Consider the following 20508-nt stretch of genomic DNA (forward strand, 5'->3'; position numbering starts at 1 on the left):
GAGGTGTCAAAAATATGAAGAGCAGGAAATTGTCTGAAAAATAGGAGGAGCATGAAGCGGTGTGGAAAAACATGAAGAGTCTGAAAAGGTGTGAAAGATATGAAGAGTTTCTAAAAATGTCAAAAATATGAGGAGCATGAAACGGTCTGAAATATAGGAGAAGCATGAAGTGGTGTTGAAAAACATGAAGAGCCTGAAAGGGTGTGAAAATTATGAAGAGCTTCAAAAGGTGTCAAAAATATGAGGAGCATGAAACGGTCTGAAAAATAGGAGGAGCAAGAAACGGTGATCAAAAACATGGAGAGCCTTAAAAGGTGTGAAAAATATGACGAGCTTCAAATGGTGTGAAAAACATGAGGAGCATGAAACGGGCTGAAAAATAGGAGAAGCAAGAAGTGGTGTTGAAAAACATGAAGAGCCTGAAAAAGTGTGAAAAATATAAAGAGCTTCAGAAGGTGTGAAAAATATTAAGAGCTTCAACAGGTGTCAAAAATTAGATGAGCATGAAACGGTCTGAAAAATTGGAGGAGCAAGAAGTAGTGTTGAAAAAAATGAAGAGCCTGAAAAGGTGTGAAAAATATGAAAAGCTTCAAAAGGTGTCAAAAATATGAGGAGCACGAAACGGTCTGAAAAGTAGGTGGAGCATGAAGCGGTGTTGAAAAATATGAAGAGCCTGGAAAGTTGTGCAAAATATGAAGAGCTTCAAAAGGTGTGAAATATATGAAGAGCTTCAAAAGGTGTCGAAAATGACATGAGCATGAAACGGTCTGAAAAATAGGAGGAGCATGAAACGATGATCAAAAACATGAAGAGCCTGAAAAGGTGTGAAAAATATGAAGAGCTTCAAAAGGTGTGAAATACATGAGGAGCATGAAACGGGCTGAAAAATAGGAGAAGCATGAAGGGGTGTGGAAAAACATGAAGAGCCTGAAAAGGTTTGAAAAATATGAAGAGCTTCTAAAGGTGTGAAATACATGAGGAGCATGAAACTCTCTGAAAAATAGAAATAGCATGAAGCGGTGTTGAAAAACATGAAGAGCCTGAAAACGTGTGAAAAATATGAAGAGCATCAAAAGGTGTGAAAAATATGAAGAGCTTCAAAAGTTGTAAAAAATGAGATGAGCATGAAACCGTCTGAAAAATAGGAGGAGCATGAAGTGGTGTTGAAAAAAATGAAGAGCCTGAAAAGTTGTGAAACATATGAAGAGCTTCAAAAGGTGTCAAAATTATGAGGAGCATGAAACGGCCTGAAAAATTGGAGGAGCATGAAGCGGTGTTCAAAAATATGAAGAGCCTGAAATGGTGTGAAAAATATGAAGAGCTTCAAAAGGTGTCAAAAATATGAGGAGCATGAAAGGGTCTGAAAAATAGGAGGAGCATGAAGCGCTGTTCAAAATCATGAAGAGCCTGAAAAGGTGTGAAAAATATGAAGAGCTTCAAAAGGTGTGAAAAATATGAGGAGCATGAAACGGTCTGAAAAATAGGAGGAGCATGAAACGGTGTTGAAAAACATGAGGAGGCTGAGAACTTGTGAAAAATATGAAGAGCTTCAAAAGGTGTCAAAAATGAGATGAGCATGAAACGGTCTGAAAAATAGGAGGAGCATGAAGTGGATTTGAAAAAAATGAAGAGCCTGAAAAGGTGTGAAAAATATGAAGAGCTTCAAAAGGTGTGAAATATATGAGGAGCATGAAACGGGCTGAAAAATAGGAGGAGTATGCAGCGGTTATAAAACATGAAGAGGCTGAAAAGGTGTGAAAAATATGAAGAGCTCCAAAAGTTGTCAAAAATATGAGGAGCATGAAACGGTCTAAAAAATAGGAGGAGCATGAAGTGGTGTTGAAAAACATGAAGAGTCTGAAAACGTGTGATAAAATATGAAGAGGTTCAAAGGTGTCAAAAATATGAGGAGCATGAAACGGTCTCAAAAATAGGAGGAGCGTGAAGCGGTGATGAAAAACATGAAGAGCCAGAAAACGTGTGATGAAATATGAAGAGGTTCAAAGGTGTCAAATATATGAGGAGCATGAAACGGTCGCAAAAAAAGGAGGAGCATGAAGCGGTGTTGAAAAACATGAAGAGCCTGAAAAGGTGTGAAAAATATGAGAGCTTCAAAAGTTGTCAATAATAAGAGGTGCATGAAACAGTCTGAAAAATAGGAGGAGCATGAAACTGTCTGAAAAAAAGGAGAAGCATGAAGCGGTGTTGAAAAACATGAAGAGCATGAAAAGGTGTGAAAAATATGAAGAGGTTGAAAATGTGTGAAATATATGAAGAGCTTCAAAAGGTGTCAAAAATGAGATGAGCATGAAACGGTCTGAAAAATAAGAGGAGCAGGAAATGGTGATCAAAACGTGAAGAGCCTGAAAAGGTGTGAAAAATATGAAGAGCTTCAAAAGGTGTGAAATACATGAGGAGCATGAAACGGGCTGAAAAATAGGAGAAGCATGAAGTGGTGTGGAAAAACATGAAGAGCCTGAAAAAGTGTGAAAAATATAAAGAGCTTCAGATGGTGTGAAAATTATTAAGAGCTTCAACAGGTGTCAAAAATTAGATGAGCATGAAACGGTCTGAAAAATTGGAGGAGCAAGAAGTAGTGTTGAAAAAAATGAAGAGCCTGAAAAGGTGTGAAAAATATGAAAAGCTTCAAAAGTGTCAAAAATATGAGGAGCATGAAACGGTCTGAAAAGTAGGTGGAGCATGAAGCGGTGTTGAAAAAAATGAAGAGCCTGAAAAGGTGTGAAACATATGAAGAGCTTCAAAAGGTGTGAAATACATGAGGAGCATGAAACTCTCTGAAAAATAGAAATAGCATGAAGCGGTGTTGAAAAACACGAAGAGCCTGAAAACGTGTGAAAAATATGAAGAGCATCAAAAGGTGTGAAAAATATGAAGAGCTTCAAAAGGTGTAAAAAATGAGATGAGCATGAATCCGCCTGAAAAATAGGAGGAGCATGAAGTGGTGTTGAAAAAAATGAAGAGCCTGAAAAGGTGTGAAACATATGAAGAGCTTCAAAAGGTGTCAAAATTATGAGGAGCATGAAACGGCCTGAAAAATTGGAGGAGCATGAAGCGGTGTTCAAAAATATGAAGAGCCTGAAAAGGTGTGAAAAATATGAAGAGCTTCAAACGGTGTCAAAAATATGAAGAGCATGAAACGGTCGGAAAAATAGGAGGAGCATGAAGCGGTGTTGAAAAACATGAAGTGCCTGAAATGGTGTGAAAAATATGAAGAGCTTCAAAAGGTGTCCAAAATATGAGGAGCATGAAACGGTCTGAAAAAGAGGAGGAGCATGAAGCGGTGTTGAAAAACATGAGGAGGCTGAGAACTTGTGAAAAATATGAAGAGCTTCAAAAGGTGTCAAAAAAGAGATGAGGATGAAACGGTCTGAAAAATAGGAGGAGCATGAAGTGGTGTTGAAAAAAATGAAGAGCCTGAAAAGGTGTGAAAAATATGAAGAGCTTCAAAAGGTGTGAAATATATAAGCATGAAACGGTCTGAAAAATAGGAGGAGTATGCAGCGGTTAAAAAACATGAAGAGCCTGAAAAGGTGTGAAAAATATGAAGAGCTCCAAAAGTTGTCAAAAATATGTGGAGCGTGAAACGGTCTCAAAAATAGGAGGAGCGTGAAGCGGTGATGAAAAACATGAAGAGCCTGAAAACGTGTGATAAAACATGAAGAGCTTCAAAGGTGTCAGAAATATGAGGAGCATGAAACGCTCGCAGAAATAGGAGGAGCATGAAGCGGTGTTGAAAAACATGAAGAGCCTGAAATGGTGTGAAAAATATGAGAGCTTCAAAAGGTGTCAATAATAAGAGGTGCATGAAACAGTCTGAAAAATAGGAGGAGCATGAAACTGTCTGAAAAATAGGAGAAGCATGAAGCGGTGTTGAAAAACATGAAGAGCCTGAAAGGGTGTGAAAAATATGAGAGCTTCAAAAGCTATCAATAATAAGAGGTGCATGAAACAGTCTGAAAATTAGGAGGAGCATGAAACTGTATGAAAAATAGGAGAAGCATGAAGCGGTGTTGAAAAAAATGAAGAGCCTGAAAAGGTGTGAAAAATATGAAAAGCTTCAAAAGGTGTCAAAAATATGAGGAGCATGAAACGGTCTGAAAAATAGGAGGAGCATGAAGGGGTGTGGAAAAACATGAAGAGCCTGAAAAGGTTTGAAAAATATGAGGAGCTTCAAAAGGTGTGAAATACATGAGGAGCATGAAACTCTCTGAAAAATAGAAATAGCATGAAGCGTTGTTGAAAAACATGAAGAGCCTGATAACGTGTGAAAATATGAAGAGCTTCAAAAATATGAAAAATATGAAGAGCTTCAAAAGGTGTGAAAAATTTGAAGAGCTTCAAAAGGTGTCAAAATGAGTTGAGCATGAAACGGTGTGAAAAATAGGAGGAGCATGAAGTGGTGTTGAAAAAAATGAAGAGCCTGAAAAGGTGTTAAATATATAAAGAGCTTCAAAAGGTGTCAAAAATATGAGGAGAATGAAACGGTCTGCAAAATAGGAGAAGCCTGAAATGGTGTTCAAAAACAAGAAGAGCCTGAAAACGTGTGAAAAACATGAAGAGCATCAAAAGGTGTGAAAAATATGAAGAGTTTCAAAAGGTGTAAAAAATGAGATGAGCATGAAACCGTCTGAAAAATAGGAGGAGCATGAAGTGGTGTTGAAAAACATGAAGAGCCTGAAAAGGTGTGAAACATATGAAGAGCTTCAAAAGGTGTCAAAAATATGAGGAGCATGAAACGGTCTGAAAAATAGGAGGAGCAAGAAACGGTGATCAAAAACATGGAGAGCCTTAAAAGGTGTGAAAAATATGACGAGCTTCAAAAGGTGTGAAAAACATGAGGAGCATGAAACGGGCTGAAAAATAGGAGAAGCATGAAGTGGTGTTGAAAAACATGAATAGCCTGAAAACGTGTGAAAAATATGAAGAGCATCAAAAGGTGTGAAAAATATGAAGAGCTTCAAAAGGTGTAAAAAATGAGATGAGCATGAAACCGTCTGAAAAATAGGAGGAGCATGAAGTGGATTTGAAAAAAATGAAGAGCCTGAAAAGGTGTGAAAAATATGAAGAGCTTCAAAAGGTGTAAAATATATGAGGAGCATGAAACGGTCTGAAAAATAGGAGGAGTATGCAGCGGTTAAAAAACATGAAGAGGCTGAAAAGGTGTGAAAAATATGAAGAGCTCCAAAAGTTGTCAAAAATATGTGGAGCGTGAAATGGTCTCAAAAATAGGAGGAGCGTGAAGCGGTGATGAAAAACATGAAGAGCCTGAAAACGTGTGATAAAATATGAAGAGCTTCAAAGGTGTCAAATATATGAGGAGCATGAAACGGTCGCAAAAATAGGAGGAGCATGAAGCGTTGTTGAAAAACGTGAAGAGCCTGAAAACGTGTGAAAAATATTAAGAGCTTCAAAAGGTGTGAAAAATATTAGGAGCATGAATCGGTCTGAAAAATAGGAGGAGCATGAAGCGTTGTTGAAAAACATGAAGAGCCTGAAAACGTGTGAAAAAATATGAAGAGCTTCAAAAGGTGTGAAAAATATGAAGAGCTTCAAAAGGTGTCAAAAATTTGAGGAGCAAGAGACCGTCTGAAAAACAGGAGGAGCATGAAGCGGTGTTGAAAAACATGAAGAGCATGAAAAGATGCCCAAAACATGAAGAGCTTCAAATGGTGTTAAAAATATGAGGAGCATAAAACGTTCTGAAGTATAGGAGGAGCATGACGCGGTGTTGAAAAACATGAAGAGCATGAAAAGGTGCCAAAAATATGAAGAGCTTCAAAAGGTATCAAAAATGGGAGCAGCATGAAACGGTCAGAAAAACAGGAGGAGCATGAAGCGGTGTTGAAAAACATGAAGAGCCTGAAAAGGTGTGAAATATTTGAAGAGCTTCAAAAGGTGTCAAAAATAGGAGGAGTCTGAAACGGTCTGAAATCTAGGAGGAGCATGAAGTGGTACTGAAAAACATGAAGAGCCTGAAAATGTGTGAAAAATATGACGGGCTTTAAAAGGTGTCAAAAATATGAGGCGCCTGTAACGGTCTGAAAAATAGGAGGAGCATGAAGCGGTGTTGAAAAACATGAAGAGCTTGAAATGGGGTGAAATATATGAAGAGCTTCAAAAGGTGTCAAAAATAGGAGGAGTATGAAACGGTCTGAAATCTAGGAGGAGCATGAAGTGTTATTGAAAAACATGAAGATCATGAAAAGGTGTGAAATATGAAGAGCTTCAAAAGGTGTCAAAAATGTGAGGAGCATTAAACGGTCTGAAAAATAGGAGGAGCATGAAGCCATGTTCAAAAACATGAAGAGCCTGAAAAGGTGTGAAAAATATGAAGAGCTTCAAAAGGTGTCAAATTTTGAGGAGAATGAAACGGTGTGAAAAATAGGAGGAGCATGAAACGGACTGAAAAATAGGAGGAGCATGAATCGGTGTTGAAACATGAAGAGCATGAAAAGGTGTGAAAAATATGAAGAGCTTCAAAAGTGTAAAAAATATGAGGAGCATGATACGGTTTGAAAAATAGGAGGAGCATGAAGCGGTGTTGAAAACATGAAGTGCCTGAAAAGGTGTGAAATATATGAAGAGTTTCAAAAAGTGTCAAAAATAGGAGGAGTCTGAAACGGTCTGAAATCTAGGAGGAGCATGAAGTGGTACTGAAAAACATGAAGAGCCTGAAAAGGTGTGAAAAATATGAAGAGCTTCAAAAGGTGTCAAAAATGTGAGGAGCATGAAACGGTCAGAAAAATAGGAGGAGCATGAAGCGGTGTCAAAAACATGAAGAGCCTGAAAAGGTGTGAAAAATATGAAGAGCTTCAAAAGGTGTCAAAAATATGAGGAGCATGAAACGGTGTGAAAATAGGATGAGGATGAAACGGTCTGAAAAATAATAGGAGCATGAATCGATGTTGAAAACATGAAGAGCATGAAAAGGTGTGAAAAATATGAAGAGCTTCAAAATGTGTCAAAAATATGAGGAGCATGAAACCCTCTTAAAAATAGGAGGAGGATGAAGCGGTGTTCAAAAACATGAAGAGCCTGAAAAGGTGTGAAAAATATGAAGAGCTTCAAAAGGTGTAAAAAATATGAAGAGCTTCAAAAGGTGTCAAAAATGAGATGAGCATGAAACGGTCTAAAAAATAGGAGGAGCATGAAGCGGTGTTAAAAAAATGCAGAGACTGAAAAATTGTGAAAAATATGAAGAGCTTCAAAAGGTGTAAAAAATAGGAGGAGCATGAAACGGGTTGAAAAATAGGTGAGCATGAAGTGGTGTTGAAAACATGAAGAGCCTGAAAAGGTGTGATATATACGAAGAGCTTCAAAAGGTGTGAAAAATATGATGTGCATCAAAAGGTGTCAAAAATGAGATGAGCATGAAACGGTCTGAAGAAAAGGAGGAGCATGAAGCGGAGTCCACAAAAATGAAGAGCCAGAAAAGGTGGAAAGTATATGAAGAGCTTCAAAAGCTGTCAAAAATTTGAGGAGCATGAAACGGTATGAAAAATAGGAGGAGTGTGAAGCGGTGTTCAAAAACATGAAGAGCCTGAAATGGTGTGAAAAATATGAAGCACTTCAAAAGATGTCAAAATTATGAGGAGCATGAAACAGTCTGAAAAATAAGAGGAGCATGAATTGGTTTTGAAAAACATGAAGAGCCTGAAAACATGCGAAATATATGAAGCGCTTCAAAAGTTGTGAAATATATGAGGAGCATGAAACGGTCTGAAAAATAGGAGGAGCATGAAGCGGTGTTCAACAACATGAAGAGCCTGAAAAGGTGTGAAAAATATGAAGAGCTTCAAAAGGTTGGAAATACATGAGGAGCATGAAACGGTCTGAAAAATAGGAGGAGCATGAATCGGTCTGAAAAATGGGAAGAGCATGAAGCGGTATTGAAAAACATGAAGTTCCTGAAAAGCTGTAAAAATAAGACAAGCTTCAAAAGGTGTCAAAAATATGAGGAGCATGAAACGGTCTGAAAAATAGGAGGAGCATGAATCGGTCTGAAAAATGGGAAGAGCATGAAGCGGTATTGAAAAACATGAAGTTCCTGAAAAGCTGTAAAAATAAGACAAGCTTCAAAAGGTGTCAAAAATATGAGGAGCATGAAACGGTCTGAAAAATAGGAGGAGCATGAAACGGTCTGAAAAATGGGAGGAGCATGAAGCGGTGTTGAAAAACATGAAGTTCCTGAAAAGCTGTGAAAATAAGACAAGCTTCAAAAGGTGTGAAAAATATGAGGAGCATGAAACGGTATGAAAAATACGAGCAGCATGAAGCGGTGTTGAAAGACATGAAGACCCTGAAAAGGTGTAAAAAATATGAAGAGCTTCTAAAGGTGTCAAAATATGAGGAGCATGAAACTGTCTGAAATATATCAGGAACATGAAAAGGTGTTAAAAAACATGAAGAGCTTCAAAGGTGTGAAACATATGAGGAGCATGAAATGGTCTGACAAATAGGAGGAGCATGAAGTGGTGTTGACAAACATGAAGAGTCTGAAAAGGTGTGAAAAATATGAAGAGCTTCATAAGGTGTCCAAAATAAGAGGAGCATGAAACGGTCTGAAAAATAGGAGAAGCAAGAAACGGTTTTAACAAACATGAAGAGCGTTAAAAGGTGTGAAATATATGAAGAGCTTCAAAAGGTGTCAAAAATATGAGGAGCATGAAACGGTCTGAAAAATAGGAGGAGCATGAAACGGTGTTCAAAAACATGAAGAGCCTGAAATGGTGTGAAAAATATGAGGAACTTCAAAAGGTGTCAAAAATATGAGGAGCATGAAACACTCTGAAAAATAGGAGGAGCATGAAGTGGTGTTGAAAAACATGAAGAGCCTGAAAAGGTGTGAAATATATGAAGAGCTTCAAAAGGTGTCAAAAATATGAGGAGCTTGAAACGGTCTGAAAAATAGGAGGAGCATGAAGCGGTGTTGAAAAACATGAAGATCTGAAAAGGAGTGAAAAATATGAAGAGCTTCATAAGGTGTCAAAAATATGAGGAGCATGAAACGGTCTGAAAAATAGGAGGAGCAAGAAACGGGTTTAACAAACATGAAGAGCAGGAAAAGGTGTGAAAAATATGAAGAGCTTCAAAAGGTTTCAAAAATATGAGGAGCATGAAACAGGCTGTAAAATAGGAGGAGCATGAAGCGGTGTCGAAAAACATGAAGAGCATGAAAAGTTGTGAAAAATAGGAAGAACTTCAAAAGGTGTGAAAAATATGAGGAGCATGAACGGTATGAAAAATAGGAGGATCATGAAGCCGTGTTGAAAAACATGAAGAGCCTGAAAACGTGTGAATATTATGAAGAGCTTCAAAAGGTGTGAAATATATGAAGAGCTTCAAAAGGTGTCAAAAATGAGTTGAGCATGAAATGGTCTGAAAGATAGGAGGAGCATGAAGCGGTGTTGAAAAACATGAAGAGCCTGAAAAGGTGTGAAAAATATGAAGAGCATCAAAAGATGTGAAAAATATGAGGAGCATGAACTGGTCTGAAAAATAGGAGGAGCATGAAACGGTGTTTGAAAACATGAAGAGCATGAAAATTTGTGAAAAATATGAAGACCTTCAAAACATGTCAAAAATGAGATGAGCATGAAACTGTCTGAAAAAAAGGAGGTGCATGAAGCGGTGTTGAAAAACATGAAGAGCCTGAAAACGTGTGAAAAATATGAAGAGCTTCTAAAAGTGTGAAAAATATGAAGAGCTTCAAAAGGTGTCAAAAATGAGATGAGCATGAAACGGCCTGAAAAATAGGAGGAGCATGAAGTGGTGTTGAAAAACATGATGAGCCTGAAAAAGTGTGAAATATATGAAGAGCTTCAAAAGGTGTCAAAAATATGAGGAGCATGAAACGGTCTGAAAAATAGGAGGAGCATGAAGCGGTGTTGAAAAACATGAAGAGCCTGAAAAGGTGTGAAAAATATGAAGAGCTGCAAAAGGTGTCAAAAATATGAGGAGCATGAACGGTCTGGAAAATAGGAGGAGCATGAAGCGGTCTTGAAAACCATGAAGAGCCTGAAAAGGTGTGAAAAATAAGAAGAGCTTCAAAATGTTTCAAAATTATGAGGAGAATGAACGGTCTGAAAAATAGGAGGAGCGTGAAGAGCTGTTGAAAAACATGAAGAGCCTGAAAAGGTGGGCAAAATATGAAGAGCTTCAAAAGGTGTGAAAAATATGAGGAGCATGAGACGGTCTGAAAAATAGGAGGAGAATGAAGCGGTGTTGAAAAACAAGAAGAGTCTGAGAAGGTGTGAAAAATATGAAGAGCTTCAAAAGGTGTGAAAAATATGAAGAGCTTCAAAATGTGTCAAAAATGAAATGAGCATGAAACGGTCTGAATATTAGGAGGAACATGAATTGGTGTTGAAAAACATGAAGAGACTGAAAAGGTGTGAAAAATATGAAGAGCTTCAAAAGTGTGAAATATAGGAAGAGCTTCAAAAGAAGTCAAAAATGAGATGAGCATGATATTGTCTGAAAGATAGGAGGAGCATGAAGCGGTGTTGAAAACCATGAAGAGCCTGAAAAGGTGTGAGAAATATGGAGATCTTCAAAAGGTGTCAAAAATATGAGGAGCATGAAACGGTCTGAAAAATAGGAGGATCATGAAGTGATGTTGAAAAACATGAAGAGCCAAAAAAGGTGTGAAAAATATGAAGAGCTTCAAAAGGTGTCAAAAATATGTGGAGCATGAAACGGTCTGAAAAATAGGAGGAGCATGAAACGGTATTCAAAAACATGAAGAGCCTGATATGGTGTGAAAAATATGAGGAACTTCAAAAGGTGTCAAAAATATGAGGAGCATGAAACGCTCTGAAAAATAGGAGGAGCATGAAGTGGTATTGAAAACATGAAGAGCCTGAAAAGGTGTGAAATATATGAAGAGCTTCAAAAGGTGTCAAAAATATGAGGAGCATGAAACGTTCTGAAAAATAGGAGGAGCATGAAGCGGTGTTGAAAAACATGAAGAGCATTAAAAGCTGTGAAGAATATGAAGAGCTTCAAAACGTGTCAAAAATATGAGGAGCATGAATCGGTCTGAAAAATAGAAGGAGCATGAAGTGGTGTTGAAAAACAAGAAGATCTGAAAAGGAGTGAAAAATATGAAGAGCTTCATAAGGTCTCAAAAATATGAGGAGCATGAAATGGTCTGAAAAATAGGAGGAGCAAGAAACGGTTTTAACAAACATGAAGAGCGGGAAAACGTGTGAAAAATATGAAGAGCTTCAAAAGGTGTCAAAAATATGAGGAGCATGAAAGAGGCTGAAAAATAGGAGGAGCATGAAGCGGTGTCGAAAAACATGAAGAGCATGAAGAGTTGTGAAAAATAGGAAGAACTTCAAAAGGTGTCAAAAATATGAGGAGTATGAACGGTATGAAAAATAGGAGGATCATGAAGCCGTGTTGAAAAACATGAAGAGCCTGAAAACGTGTGAAAATTATGAAGAGCTTCAAAAGGTGTGAAATATATGAAGAGCTTCAAAAGGTGTCAAAAATGAGATGAGCATGAAATGGTCTGAAAGAATGGAGGGGCATGAAGCGGTGTTGAAAAACATGAAGAGTCTGAAAAGGTGTGAGAAATATGAAGATCTTCAAAATGTGTCAAAATATGAGGAGCATGAAACGGTCTGAAAAATAGGAGGACCAAGAAGTGATGTTTAAAAACATGAAGAGCCTGAAAAGGTGTGAAAAATATGAAGAGCATCAAAAGATGTGAAAAATATGAGGAGCAGGAAACGGTCTGAAAAATAGGAGGAGCATGAAGCGGTTTTGAAAAGCATGAAGAGTCTGAAAAGGTGTGAAAAATATGAAGAGCTTCATAAGGTGTCAAAATATTAGGAGCATGAAACTGTCTGAAAAATAGGAGGAGCATGAAGTGGTGTTGAAAAATGTGAAGAGCCTAAAAAGGTGTTAAAAATATGAAGAGCTTCAAAAGGTGTCAAAAATATGAGGAGCATGAAACAGGCTGTAAAATAGGAGGTGCATAAAGCGGTGTCGAAAAACATGAAGAGCATGAAGAGTTGTGAAAAATAGGAAAAACTTCAAAAGGTGTCAAAAATATGAGGAGCATGAACGGTATGAAAAATAGGAGGATCATGAAGCGGTGTTGAAAAACATGAAGAGCATGAAAATTTGAGAAAAATATGAAGACCTTCAAAACGTGTCAAAAATGAGATGAGCATGAAACTGTCTGAAAAAAAGGAGGTGCATGAAGCGGTGTTGAAAAACATGAAGAGCCTGAAAACGTGTGAAAAATATGAAGAGCTTCTAAAGGTGTGAAAAATATGAAGAGCTTCAAAAGGTGTCAAAAATGAGATGAGCATGAAACGGCCTGAAAAATAGGAGGAGCATGAAGTGGTGTTGAAAAACATGATGAGCCTGAAAAAGTGTGAAATATATGAAGAGCTTCAAAAGGTGTCAAAAATATGAGGAGCATGAAACGGTCTGAAAAATAGGAGGAGCATGAAGCGGTGTTGAAAAACATGAAGAGCCTGAAAAGGTGTGAAAAATATGAAGAGCTGCAAAAGGTGTCAAAAATATGAGGAGCATGAACGGTCTGGAAAATAGGAGGAGCATGAAGCGGTCTTGAAAACCATGAAGAGCCTGAAAATGTGTGAAAAATAAGAAGAGCTTCAAAATGTTTCAAAATTATGAGGAGAATGAACGGTCTGAAAAATAGAAGGAGCGTGAAGCGCTGTTGAAAAACATGAAGAGCCTGAAAAGGTGGGCAAAATATGAAGAGCTTCAAAAGGTGTGAAAAATATGAGGAGCATGAGACGGTCTGAAAAATAGGAGGAGAATGAAGCGGTGTTGAAAAACAAGAAGAGTCTGAAAAGGTGTGAAAAATATGAAGTGCTTCAAAAGGTGTGAAAAATATGAAGAGCTTCAAAAGTTTGAAAAATATGAAGACCCTGAAAAGGTGTCAAAAATGAGATGAGCATGAAACAGTCTGAGAAGTAGGAGGAGCATGAAGTGTTGTTCAAAAACGTGAAGAGCCTGAAAAGGTGTGAAAAATATGAAGAGCTTGAAAAGGTGTGAAATACCTGAGGAGCATGAAACGGTCTGAAAAATAGGAGGAGCATGAAGCGGTGTTCAAAACATGAAGTGTCTGAAAAAGTGTGAAAAATATGAAGAGCTTATAAAATTGTCAAAAATATGAGGAGCATGAAACGGTCTGAAAAATACGAGCAGCCTGAAACCGTCTGAAAAATAGGAGGAGCATGAAGCGGTGTTCAAAAACATGAAGGGCCTGAAAAGGTGTGAAAAATATGAAGAGCTTCAAAAGGTGTGAAATATAGGAGGAGCAGGAAGTTGTGTTCAGAAACATGGAGAGCCTGAAAAGGTGAGAAAAATATGAAGAGCTTCAAAAGGTGTGAAATACATGAGGAGCATGAAACGGTATGAAAAATAGGAGGAGCATGAAGAGGTGTTCAAAAACCTGAAGAGCCTGAAAAGGTGTGAAAAATATGAAGAGCTTCAAAAGGTGTGAAAAACAGGAGGAACATGAAACGGTGTTCAAAAATATGAAGAGCCTGAAAAGGTGTGAAAAATATGAAGTGCTTCAAAAGGTGTCAACAATATGAGGAGCATGAAACGGTCTGAAAAATAGGAGGAGCAAGAAGCGGTGTTGAAAAACAAGAAGAGACGGAAAAGGTGTGAAAAATATGAAGAGCTTCAAAACGTGTCAAAAATATGAGGAGCACGAAACGGTCTGAAAAATAGGAGGAGCATGAAGCGGTGTTGAAAAACATGAAGAGCCTGAAAACGTGTGAAAAATATGAAGAGCTTCAAAAGGTATGAAAATATGATGAGCTTCAAAAGTTGTCAAAAAAGAGATGAGCATGAAACGGTCTGAAAAATAGGAGCAGCATGAAGCGGTGTTGAAAAACATGAAGAGTCTGAAAAGGTGTGAAAAATATGAAGAGCTTCAAAAGGTGTGAAAAATATGTGGAGCATGAAACGGTCTGAAATATAGGAGGATCATCAAGCGGTGTTGAAAAGCATGAAGAGCCTGAAAATGTGTGAAAAAAGTGAAGAGCTTCAAAAGATGTCAAAAATATGAGGAGCTGGAAACGGTCTGAAAAATAGGAGGAGCATGAAGCAGTGTTCAAAAACATGAAGAGTCTGAAAAGGTGTGAAAAATATGAAGAGCTTCAAAACGTGTGAAATACAGGAGGAGCATGAAAAGGTCTGAAAAATAGGAGTAGCATGAAGAGGTGTTCAAAAACATGAAGAGGCTGATAAGGTGTGAAAAACATGAAGAGCTTCAAAAAGTTTGAAAAATAGGAGGAGCATGAAGCGGTGTTCAAAAACATGAGGAGCCTGAAAAGGTGAGAAAAATATGAAGAGCTTCACAAGGTGTGAGAAATGTGAGGAGCATGAAGCGGTGTTCAAATACATGAAGAGCCTGAAAAAGTGTGAAAAATATGAAGAGCTTCAAAAGGTTTGAAAAATAGGAGGAGCATGAAGCGGTGTTCAAAAACATGAAGAGCCTGAAAAAGTGTGAAAAATATGAAGAGCTTATAAAATTGTCAAAAATATGAGGAGCATGAAGAGATGTTCAAAAACATGAAGAGGCTGATAAGGTGTGAAAAACATGAAGAGCTTCAAAAGGTTTGAAAAATAGGAGGAGCATGAAGCGGTGCTCAAAAACATGAAGGGCATGAAAACGTGTGAAAAATATGAAGAGCTTCAAAAGGAGTCAAAAATATGCGGAGCCTGAAACGATCTGAAAAATAGGAGGAGCATGAAGCGGTGTTGAAAAACATGAAGAGCCAGAAAAGGTGTGAAAAATGTGAAGAGCTTCAAAAGGTGTCAAAAATATGAGGAGCATGAAATGCTCTGAAATATAGGTGGATCATGAAGCGGTGTTGAAAAACATGAAGAGCCTGAAAAGGTGTGATAAATGTGAAGAGCTTCAAAAGGTGTCAAAAATATGAGGAGCATGAAACGGTCTGAAAAATAGGAGGAGCATGAAACGGTGATCAAAAACACGAAGAATCTGAAAACGTGTGAAAAATATGAAGAGCTTCAAACGGTGTGAAAAATATGAGGTGCATGAAACGGTCTGAAATGGATGAGGAGCATGAAGTGGTCTTCAAAAACATGTACAGCCTGAAAAGGTGTGAAAAATATGGAGAGCTTCAAAAGGTGTGAAAAACAGGAGGAACATGAAGCGGTGTTCAAAAATATGAAGAGCCTGAAAAGGTGTGAAAACTATGAAGTGCTTCAAAAGGTGTCAACAATATGAGGAGCATGAAACGGTCTGAAAAATAGGAGGAGCAAGAAGCGGTGTTGAAAAACAAGAAGAGACGGAAAAGGTGTGAAAATATGAAGAGCTTCAAAACGTGTCAAAAATATGAGGAGCGTGGAACGGTCTGAAAAATAGGAGGAGCATGAAGCGGTGTTGAAAAACATGAAGAGCCTGAAAACGTGTGAAAAATATGAAGAGCTTCAAAAGGTATGAAAATATGAAGAGCTTCAAAAGTTGTCAAAAATATGAGGAGCATGAAACGGTCTGAAAAATAGGAGCAGCATGAAGCGGTGTTGAAAAACATGAAGAGTCTGAAAAGGTGTGAAAAATATGAAGAGCTTCAAAAGGTGTCAAAAATATGAGGAGCATGAAACGGTCTGAAATATAGGAAGATCATCAAGCGGTGTTGAAAAACAAGAAGAGCCTGAAAATTTGTGAAAAACGTGAAGAGCTTCAAAAGATTTCAAAAATATGAGGAGCATGAAACGGTCTGAAAAATATGAGGAGCATGAAGCAGTGTTAAAAAACATGAAGAGCCTGAAAAGAAGTGCAAAATATGAAGAGCTTCAAAAGGTGTGAAAAATATGAAGACCTTCAAAAGGTGTCAAAAAAGAGATGAGCATGAAACGGTCGGAAAAATAGGAGGAGCATGAAGCGCTGTTGTAAAACATGAAGAGCCTGAAAACCTGTGAAAAATAGGAAGAGCTTCAAAACGTGTGAAAAATATGAAGAGCTTCAAAAAATGTCAAAAATATGAGGAGCATGAAATGGTCTCAAATATAGGAGAATCATGCAGCGGTGTTGAAAACTATAAACAGCCTGAAAATGTGTGAAAAACATGAAGAGCTTCAAAAGGTTTGAAAAATAGGAGGAGCATGAAGCGGAGCTCAAAAACATGAAGAGCCTGAAAAAGTGTGAAAAATATGAAGAGCTTATAAAATTGTCAAAAATATGAGGAGCATGAAACGGTCTGAAAAATACGAGCAGCCTGAAACCGTCTGAGAAATAGGAGGAGCATGAAGCGGTGTTCAAAAACATGAAGGGCCTGAAAATGTGTGAAAAATATGAAGAGCTTATAAAATTGTCAAAAATATGAGGAGCATGAAACGGTCTGAAAAATACGAGCAGCCTGAAACCGTCTGAAAAATAGGAGGAGCATGAAGCGGTGTTCAAAAACATGAAGGGCCTGAAAATGTGTGAAAAATATGAAGAGCTTCAAAAGGAGTCAAAAATATGCGGAGCCTGAAACGATCTGAGAAATAGGAGGAGCATGAACCGGAGTTGAAAAACATGAAGAGCCGGAAAAGGTGTGAAAAATGTGAAGAGCTTCAAAAGGTGTCAAAAATATGAGGAGCATGAAACGCTCTGAAACATAGAAGGATCATGAAGCGGTGTTGAAAAACATGAAGAGCCTGAAAAGGTGTGATAAATGTGAAGAGCTTCAAAAGGTGTCAAAAATATGAGGAGCATGAAACGGTCTGAAAAATAGGAGGAGCATGAAACGGTGATCAAAAACATGAAGAATCTGAAAACGTATGAAAAATATGAAGAGCTTCAAACGGTGTGAAAAATATCAGGAGCGTGAAAAGGTCTGAAAAAGATGAGGAGCATGAAGTGGTCTTCAAAAAATGTACAGCCTGAAAAGCTGTGAAAAATATGAAGAGCTTCAAAAGGTGTGAAAAACAGGAGGAACATGAAGCGGCGTTCAAAAATATGAAGAGCCTGAAAAGGTGTGAAAAATATGAAGTGCTTCAAAAGGTGTCAACAATATGAGGAGCCTGAAACGGTCTGAAAAATAGGAGGAGCATGAAGCGATGTTGAAAAACTTGAAGAGCCTGAAAACGTGTAAAATATGAAGAGCTTCAAAAGGTGTGAAAAATATGAAGAGCTTCAAAAGGTGTCAAAAATGAGATGAGCATGAAACGGTCTGAAAAATAGGAGGGGAATGAAACGATGTTGAAAAACTTGAAGACCCTGAAAAGCTGTGAAAAATATGAAGAGCTTCAAAAGGTGTGAAAAATATGAAGAGCTTCCAAAGGTGTCAAAAATATGAGGAGCATGAAAAGGTCAGAAAAAGAGGAGGAGCATGAGTGGAGTTGAAAAACATGAAGAGACTGAAAAGGTGTGAAAAATATGAAGAGCTTCAAAAGGTGTCAAAAATATGAGGAGCTTGAAACGGTCTGAAAAATAGGAGGAGCATGAAGCAGTGTTCAAAAACATGAAGAGTCTGAAAAGGTGTGAAAAATATGAAGAGCTTCAAAACGTGTGAAATACATGAGGAGCATGAAAAGGTCTGAAAAATAGGAGTAGCATGAAGAGGTGTTCAAAAACATGAAGAGGCTGATAAGGTGTGAAAAACATAAAGAGCTTCAAAAAGTTTGAAAAATAGGAGGAGCATGAAGCGGTGTTAAAAAACATGAAGAGACTAAAAAAGTGTGAAAAATATGAAGAGCTTATAAAATGGTCAAAAATATGAGGAGCATGAAACGGTCTGAAAAATAGGAGGAGCATGAAACGGTGATCAAAAACATGAAGAGCCTGAAAACGTGTGAAAAATATGAAGAGCTTCAAACGGTGTGAAAAATATGAGGAGCATGAAACAGACTGAAAAAATGAGGAGCATGAAGTCGTGTTCAAAAACATGTGCAGCCTGAAAAGCTGTGAAAAATATGAAGAGCTTCAAAAGGTGTGAAAAAGAGGAGGAGGATGAAGCGGTGTTCAGAAACATGAAAAGCCTGAAAATGTGTGAAATATGTGAAGAGCTTCAAAAGATGTCAAAAATATGAGGAGCATGAAACGGTCTGAAAAATAGGAGGAGTAAGAAGCGTTATTGAAATACATGAAGAGCCTGAAAACGTGTGAAGAATATGAAGAGCTCAAAAGGTGTGAAAAAAATGAAGAGCTTCAGAAGGTGTCAAAAATGAGACGAGCATGAAACGGCCTCAAAAATAGGAGGAGCAGGAAGTGGTGTTCAGAAACATGGAGAGCCTGAAAAGGTGAGAAAAATATGAAGAGCTTCAAAAGGTGTGAAATACATGAGGAGCATGAAACGGTCTGAAAAATAGGAGGAGCATGAAGAGGTGTTCAAAAACCTGAAGAGCCTGAAAAGGTGTGAAAAATATGAAGAGCTTCAAAAGGTGTGAAAAACAGGAGGAACATGAAGCGGTGTTCAAAAATATGAAGAGCCTGAAAAGGTGTGAAAAATATGAAGTGCTTCAAAAGGTGTCAACAATATGAGGAGCATGAAACGATCTGAAAAATAGGAGGAGCAAGAAGCGGTGTTGAAAAACAAGAAGAGACGGAAAAGGTGTGAAAAATATGAAGAGCTTCAAAACGTGTCAAAAATATGAGGAGCATGAAACGGTCTGAAATATAGGAGGATCATCAAGCGGTGTTGAAAAACATGAAGAGCCTGAAAATGTGTGATAAACGTGAAGAGCTTCAAAAGATGTCAAAAATATGAGGAGCATGAAACGGTCTGAAAAATATGAGGAACATGAAGCGGTGTTAAAAAACATGAAGAGCCTGAAAAGAAGTGAAAAATATGAAGAGCTTCAAAAGGTGTGAAAAATATGAAGACCTTCAAAAGGTGTCAAAAATATGAAGAGCTTCAAAAGATGTCAAAAATATGAGGAGCATGAAACGGTCTGAAAAATATGAGGAGCATGAAGCGGTGTTGAAAAACATGAAGAGCCTGAAAAGCTGTGAAAAATAGGAAGAGCTTCAAAAGGTGTGAAAAATATGAAGAGCTTCAAAAAATGTCAAAAATATGAGGAGCATGAAATGGTCTCAAATATAGGAGAATCATGCAGTGGTGTTGAAAACTATAAACAGCCTGAAAAAGTGTGAAAAATATGAAGAGCTTCAAAAGGTGTCAAAAATATGAGTATCATGAAATGGTCTGAAAAACAGGAGCAGCATGAAACAGTGTTCAAAAACATGAAGACATTGAAAAGGTGTGAAAAATATGAAGAGGTTCAAAAGGTGTGAAATACATGAGGATCATGAAACGGTCTGAAAAATATGAGGAGCATGAAGAGGTGTTCAAAAACATGAGGAGCCTGAAAAGGTGAGAAAAATATGAAGAGCTTCAAAAGGTGTGAGAAATGTGAGGAGCATGAAGCGATGTTCAAATACATGAAAAGCCTGAAAAGGTGTGAAAAATATGAAGAGCTTCAAAAGGTTTCAAAAATATGAGGAGCTTGAAATGGTCTGAAAAATAGGACGAGCATGAAACGGTGTTCAAAAACATGAAGAGCATGAAAAGGTGTGAAAATTATGAAGAGCTTCAAAAGGTGTGAAAAACATGAGGAGAATGAAACGGTCTGAAAAATAGGAGGAGCATGAAGCAGTGTTCAAAACATGAAGAGCCTGAAAAAGTGTGAAAAATATGAAGATCTTCAAAAGTTTGAAAAATATGAAGACCCTGAAAAGGTGTCAAAAAAGAAATGAGCAAGAAAAAGTCTGAAAAGTAGGAGGAGCATGAAGTGTTGTTCAAAAACATGAAGGGCCTGAAAACGTGTGAAAAATATGAAGTGCTTCAAAAGGTTTGAAAAATAGGAGGAGCATGAAGCGGTGTTCAAAAACATGAAGAGCCTGAAAAAGTGTGAAAAATATGAAGAGCTTATAAAATTGTCAAAAATATGAGGAGCATGAAGAGATGTTCAAAAACATGAAGAGGCTGATAAGGTGTGAAAAACATGAAGAGCTTCAAAAGGTTTGAAAAATAGTAGAAGCATGAAGCGGTGCTCAAAAACATGAAGAGCCTGAAAATGTGTGAAAAATATGAAGAGCTTTTAAAATTGACAGAAATATTGGGAGCATGAAACGGTCTGAAATATACGAGCAGCCTGAAACCGTCTGAAAAATAGGAGGAGCATGAAGCGGTGTTCAAAAACATGAAGGGCCTGAAAACGTGTGAAAAATATGAAGAGCTTCAAAAGGAGTCAAAAATATGCGGAGCCTGAAACGATCTGAAAAATAGGAGGAGCATGAAGCGGTGTTGAAAAACATGAAGAGCCAGAAAAGGTGTGAAAAATGTGAAGAGCTTCAAAAGGTGTCAAAAATATGAGGAGCATGAAACGCTCTGAAATATAGGAGGATCATGAAGCGGTGTTGAAAAACATGAAGAGCCTGAAAAGGTGTGATAAATGTGAAGAGCTTCAAAAGGTGTCAAAAATATGAGGAGCATGAAACGGTCTGAAAAATAGGAGGAGCATGAAACGGTGATC

This window comes from Dama dama, chromosome 3 (assembly GCF_033118175.1).
Source record: "Dama dama isolate Ldn47 chromosome 3, ASM3311817v1, whole genome shotgun sequence".
Lineage (NCBI taxonomy): Eukaryota > Metazoa > Chordata > Mammalia > Artiodactyla > Cervidae > Dama > Dama dama.